At 35.9% G+C, this 7,179-nt stretch overlaps 1 non-coding gene across 1 annotated transcript; it reads right to left on the bottom strand.

The window, feature by feature from the left end:
• Positions 1-6,518: 6,518 nt before the first annotated feature.
• Positions 6,519-6,625, bottom strand: LOC112502667. The gene has a single exon (XR_003067738.1). It is a non-coding gene; the product is annotated as a small nucleolar RNA R71 (small nucleolar RNA).
• Between the last annotated feature and the right edge of the window lie 554 nt (positions 6,626-7,179).

Here is a 7,179-nt window from a genome sequence, read left to right as displayed (position 1 = left end):
GGGTAGGTATCTTAAGTTGCAAGATATCGAGTTGAAAGACTAACTTCATATGGTGAATTTGAAGACTTTGATTTTGCAAAATTAATAAATGCAAATAACAAAATGAACAAAAGTAGCATGGGCGTAAGACTTGTGGTGAGACTCAAACACGAATTCCAGTAGACACTGCCATAGGGATGGTACAACAAGCAGTTAGCCAAAACTCAGTTCCACCATCTATAGTACCCTTGGACTTTCACCATTGCGCTATACTATAGCTTTCCACCGACATCTCTATGTGGTGTATGGACCAGGGATAGTGACGAATGGTGTCCTCAAAATATATGGATAAACAAATCGTTTTGTTAAAAATCACTCTCTCGAGTCGATTCCCAATTCATTCAAGTTGGCGTGTGTTCTAGGTAGTTCATTTCTGAATCTACCACACTTTAACACTTTAACAAGTGACCAACCTGTCAAAAATTAATTAGTTTGAACGATATAAATGACAAGTCTTCTTGTCGGCAACTTTCTCAAGTCTACCTCTCATATCATTCAAGTTCACGTGCATTTAATGGCTTATCTCTAAGACCATGACACTTTAACACTTTCAAAGTGATCAACTTATCAAGAAGTGTCATTGATTTTTATAAAAACATGAATAAAATAGTGGAACGTTGTTATTGCAAAACAATCTCTACTTTCTTTCGATTTAAAATCTCACCATTTGTCTCACACCCAAGCTATGAAATTAGCTACTTATAACGGAAAGTAAATGACAAGTAAAATAAATAACGAAAAATAAAGACATAAATAAATTGCTGAAAGTAAATGACTTAATGTAAATAACGGAAAAATAAAAGAGTGGAAAGTAAATAAATGAAATTAAATGACGGAAAGTAAAGAACAATCTTAAAAGCAATTAAGAAACTAAAATTTCTTCAAAGTTTATAGAGAGAAATCAACTTTAGGAGCTCATTTTTGCATGCTCAAACAAGAGCCCCTCGCCCCTTTTATATAAAATATGGCATAAAAAGACAAAATAGATAAACTTGGGGGCAAAGCATCCTAAAATTAACCTAAAGTACACTTAGAAGAACTAGATAGTTAATAATTCCTGGAAAAAATGTAACAATTTTAAACACCAAAAATCTTCAGCTCCAAGTCTTCTAGAAACAAAAAGAGCCATCAACTTATCCCATTAAGTTATTCATTAAGCTAAAAAGCATCAGGTCGCAGTTGCATGAATGTTGTAGCGTCAAACAATCTAGCAATTTTTCATATTAGACTCCAAATGGTGTAGAAACAAGTAAATCACATAGTTTAGCTCCATAATTAATAAAAGGAAAAATAAAGTAATAAAATGACTCAATATGGGGATAAAAGAAAAATAATCTAGCTAAGATGTTGTAAAATAAGTGCTCTATACATTGAATTCTCAATGTATATCACACCCCCAAACATAAAATGTTTCTTGTCCCTAAACAACCAAAAGACAACTAAAAATGACTCAATATAAAGAAAATGCAAGTCATAGCAATAAGTGCATATCTAAGAAAAGTATTCTATCCATCATGCCATCCATAGCCTTTCATAAACCATAAGTGAAGAAATACCTATATTAACCACTTGTATAAACCATATGCTAGCCCATATTTCTTTTTGTTAGGTCAAAAACTTGCCCATTAAAGGATCAATAGGACTTTTCCAGCACTGGTTCTCATTTGGCATATTTTTTTTCTCACCAAGCCTTTTCTTTCATTTTTGCTTCAACATTGGATTTTCTCACTATTTGGCATTTTGGCTCTTTTGTTGACAGCATACACTTTATCCCTATGGGACATTTTTAGTGCTTTTGATAAATCCAAAACAAGACATCTCTTTAGAGCTTTGCTCTTTTTGTGTTGATCTTTTGGCCTTTTTGGATATCCCTCCCCCAAGCTCATTTGAAACGTCTTGTTTTTGAATGAATTATTGAGAGCAAGGGTGTCAAATGGTTATGATGGAAAGAACAAATGGTATATATCCTTTCCTAGAAATTTTATACCAAGTTTAGACCAAATTGTGTCCCAAAAAATAGAGTGGCTAGTTCTAGCACAAAAAAAACAAGATATGTTAAATGATGGTAAAAAACTAGTAATTTATTCGGGTTATGAACACATTTAAGATAATAAGAACAACTTACTTGGCTTGCCAAAAATAAAATCCTAAAATAAAAGACTCTTCCCAAACTCAAAATAAATGAAAATAAAGAAGAAATTTTGGAGCTAAAGAGTCATGATTAAACCTGCCGTACTCCAATGGAGTAGGTTATGGTGTTGGTGTTGGTGTTGTTGTTGCTGTTGGAATGAATGTTGCAGTGTTAGAACTGAATTTCTGTGTTAAATTGTATTCGTCTTGAAAGATAATATTCTCTATAATTGTATAAGTCATCGTGTTTGATTTTTCTGTATGTTTGACTTTGACTAGAAGGGTTCATCTTTGACCCTATATAAAGGATTTGCCTTTGTGTAATTTGTAGGAGCTCATTTGTAAATTGTACGTAAACATATGAGAGTATTATAAAGCATTGACTTGTTGACTTTCTCTCTCAACTCTCCTCTCATGTTCTTACAAGATTACTTGAAGATTGCTATGAAATCATGAAGTTGTATGTAGATTGATCATATCAGGGACAAACAATAAGTATCAGAGCACGATTGCAAGAAATCAGAGAAGAAATCAACATATTCTGAAGTTTTTTTTTGAAGAAATTTTCTGGATATTTTTGTGTTCTTCATGTTCTTTTTTTTTTAATTTGATCTGAATTTTTTTGATAAATCTTCTGTTTATGTGTTAATTTTGTGATTAGTTTGTGTGTAATCGAGTTGTGAATCTTTGTTATATACAAAGTTTTAAACTTTGATCAATAGTTTTCAAGGTTTGCTCGATTTTGTGTTTTTGAAGTTCTTCATGTTTTTGAAAAGTTTTGTAAAAATCTGAATTTTAATCCATTTTTGGTTGAAAATGTTGAAATTTTTGTGTTTGTGATGTGTTTTTAATCAAGTGTTGTGTAAACCAATCATTGCTTTATGTGGATTTTCATTAAATCGCTTGTTGCTTCATTCGAGATCCTTCCCTCATTGTAGAAACTCAGCCGGATTTTTTAAGACTTAGTCAAATTTTTAGACACTAAATCGTGCACCTCTATACCCAATTTAAGTGTAAATCGTTTACCACTATATCTGGTTTATTTCTTATCCGCTTATAGGCTCATCCGAATTATCTTACATCGTTCATCTCAATTAGTTTTAGGCTAAACCGCTCAGCATACCTTCCGGATTTCACTTAGTCGCATGCTTATCATTTTGTCTGGATTGTAGTATAACGGTTGCAGGCTTGATCGGTTTAGTTGTTCATCGCTCACCGTTGTCCGGATGTTGACCCCGGATATAGTTTCATCCTTCATAAATCTAACTATTGCATAAATCGCTCATCTTCTTCACTTATCTTGATCTAAATCGCAGATATCCTTATTCGATTTCTTCTAAATCGCAGATAACCTTGTTTGATTTCAACCTAAATCGCATATCATCTTAATCGATTTAAGTCTGCATCGTTTAAAGTTTTATCCGATTTAGTGAATATCTCCTAACCTCTGTCTGAATGTAAATTGAATTGTCATCGTCCATCCTTTATTTGTTTGACAAGACGACGGCTACGAAGTTGTTTGTAAGAATCAACATCAGACAGTGGTGACAGAATCGCAACTCATTGAAGAACTAGGGTTTTTGATCAAGAGAAGGAATTTTGTTTTCACAGAATTTGAAAAACAGATCAATAAATCGCATACATGTTTGATTTCCTTCTTTATCGCTCATCATACATAGTAGCTAACATCTTACCTCGCTCATCTCACCCGGATTCTTAGCTAAATCGCTCCACTCCTTGACTGATTTAAGGCTTCATCGCTCAATATCGTTCGCTAGTTGGGTTTCATCGACCATAATCGCATAAAGCATCTTTTTTATCCAGATATAGGTTATGATTTGGGTTGGGCTTGATTCTATTGGGCTTGCTTATATTTTGTAGCTGATAACTCTCAATTTGTGAGAGTTATTTGTTTGTTCAATACCCCTATTTTATTGTGTCTTTGGTACCCATTTTGCTCCTATCCAATATTTTTGATCCAAAATATGTTAAGAGGTGATGAAAGGTCAAGAATTTAATTATTTTCTAAAAAACCCATTGCTGTTGGTAAACTGCCCACTTTCTGTTTGCATTCATCCTATGGCGTATTTTCATCTAGTTGGATTTGAACAAAATTCAAATATTGACTCTCTTGGGTATTAATGGGATTTAATTATGAGTTCAGATCCAAAAATATTGAGTTACTTGGAAGAATGGGCCTGGTTGAGTTATAAAATGACAAAAAAAAGTACTCCTACCATTATTTTAATGAAAAAGTCTTCTTTACCTTTTCATTATTTTAATGGTTAGTGTTGGACCGATACTAGAGAACCGCCCACATGATATTGTCCGCTTTGGGCTGCCCCTCCCAGCAACAACCCCTCACGGCTTTAAAACGCGTCACTGGTAGGAGTAAGATCCCCCCTTCCATATAAGGAAGACGAATCCCCCTAGCCTCACCGATGTGGGATGCTTTTGCATTGCTACAGGAGCGTTGGGTTTAAGAATCGCGGATTTGACCGGCTCAAGGGAACGATGAGGCGGAAGTCCCAACAGTTAGGTAGCTTTACCTTTTGCAACCTTTCAAGAAAAAGTGACTAGGCCAGAAAAAGTAGACATGTGGTGATGGGAGGTCCTTACATTCTAGACGATGAAGATTTTCTTTCTTTAGGCGAAGAGTTTGTCCGGTCCTCACTTTTTCCTATATATTGAAGACTTTCTCTCATTTAGAAGACATCCACTCCATCAACAATTTAGCTAAGCAACCTTGGAGCATTCTCTCAAGCTCTACAGCAGTAAAACAAGTTTAATTACTACTTGTAATTTTATTTTTGTAGTTAGTCTTTAATTCTCGCCACTGTATATTGTATGCCCTCTGTAGGCAACAGTTTAAGTAAAATTTCAGTTCAAGTATTTCTTATGCATTTTTCTTCTTCTGTTTCCTCTATGTTTTCTAATTTTATTATGAGCTAAGCACCCCTTTGGGTGTGGGTGTGAGTCAAGCTTAAGAATTTAAAGGCACACTTGGGTGTTGCCATTTTTATTGATTCTTAAGATTGGTCATTTAAGTCGGGACTTAACCTCAACGCAGACAAGCTGATCACTTTGAAGTGTTAATATTAGATCCTTGATCCAGAGATGGGTGGATCTGAAATACGGCTTAGATGATGCACAAAGATTTGAGAGAGTCTTTGATAATCAAGCAGAGATGCGGGTGTTGCATGTTTTTAGCTAATGTTTAGATATCAGTCGAGTTTATACTACAATACGTTGTGAGTATAAATCTTCAGGCTAGTGGAACCAGATATCTTTTTATCTATTAGCTAGTTCGGCAAGTTTAAGATTGATAAAACTGGACGCTTTGTGGGCACTCTGTGGGCACAATATATAAGAATTCACTTTCGAGAGATAGGAGTTCTTATAGAAGTCCCATGAGTTTTTGACCAAACTATTCTTGTAATATTCTTAAGTAAAGGTTACACTCATACCCATATTTTAATATTAAAGGGTTATTTCGCTTTGCACCAATCAAGACTCTAACATTTTCTCAACCCGAAGCATGTTCTAGAAGTTCATGAAAGTCTCTATTTCTCAGTAAGTCCAGTCCCTGTGGAAACGATCTTGGTACTATACCACTCTATTACTTGAAGCGATCATAGTGTCGGCGTGAACTTGCACCGCCACTTTGGGGACTTTGTGCCCACTGTATGCACACTTACGATTCTAGCACATCAAGTTTTTGGCGCCGTTGCCGGGGACTGGCGCGATTTTTTTATCCTGAGATATTGATTTTCATTAGAGCCTTGGTCAGTTGTTTCATTCGCTGTTCCTGTGTTGTATGCCATGGCTACAACACGGTGATCTTTTACCTCTTGATCTTGAGTTAGAAAGAACCATTAGGAGACGAAGGAGAGGTAGAAACAATCGGCGAAATCCCACTTTAAACCGTACCATGGGGGATAATCCACCTCCTCGGGAAGCCACGGTTAATATTGCCGATGACAAAAATAGAGGCATACGGGACTACGCAACTCCTGAATTTGGTCAATTGGCCTCGGGAATTGGTAGGCTCGAAATGACAACAACATCTTTTGAACCCAAGCCGGTTATGTTTCAAATAATTTCCGCTATGGGTCAGTTTGAGGGATTATCTTCGGAAGATCCGCACTCTCATTTGAAATCTTTTATAGAAATGACGGATCATTCTAAAATTCCCGGAGTTACTCAAGAGGCCTTACACTTAACGCTTTTCCTTTACACATTGAAGGATAGAGCTAGAGCATGGCTAAATTCCCAACCACCAAACTCGATCCTTACTTGGAATGATTTGGCGGAAAATAAAAAAATACATTCCTCCGACGAGGAATGTAAAAATTAGAAATGAAATTATGACGTTTCGCCAAGAAGAAGATGAAGCGGTATCGGATGCATGGGAGAGATTCAAGGACCTTCTTAGGAAGTGTCCTCACCACGGAATCCCTCATTGTATTCAATTGGAAACATTTTATAATGAACTTTCTAGTGCCGCTAAGATTATTCTTGACGCAACGGCCGGTGGTGCTTTTACAGCTAAAACCTACAATGAGGGGTATGACATTTTGGAACGAATTTCTAATAATAAATACTAAATGGTCTAACCCTCGTGTTGTTATTTCTAAATCTGCCTCGGGCATTCATGAGCTTGATGCCATTTCTTCTTTGAATGCCCAAATTGTTGCTCTAACTAATTTGGTTAAAAATAATTTAAACTTGAATGGGGAAAAGAATCAAGTCCAATCCATAATGTCTAATTCTTCCATGACTGAATCTTGTGTTCTCTGTGGTGAAAGTCATTCTTATGAGTTTTACCCCGGAAACCCCGTTTCAGTAAATTATGTTGGGAACCATACAAGAAATAGCCCATTTTCTCCTACGTACAATCCAAATTGGAGAAATCATCCGAATTTTTCATGGGCCGGAAATTCGGGACTTCAACCCCCCGGGGTAACTCAAGTCCAAAACCGACCTTCGAATCCCCCGGGATTTCATCAA

This window comes from Cynara cardunculus, unplaced genomic scaffold (genome assembly GCF_001531365.2).
Source record: "Cynara cardunculus var. scolymus isolate 2C unplaced genomic scaffold, CcrdV1 Un_Scaffold_1747, whole genome shotgun sequence".
Taxonomy (NCBI): domain Eukaryota; kingdom Viridiplantae; phylum Streptophyta; class Magnoliopsida; order Asterales; family Asteraceae; genus Cynara; species Cynara cardunculus.
Note: the sequence above shows the minus strand (reverse complement) of the source record. Positions and strands in the feature narration are given on the sequence as shown.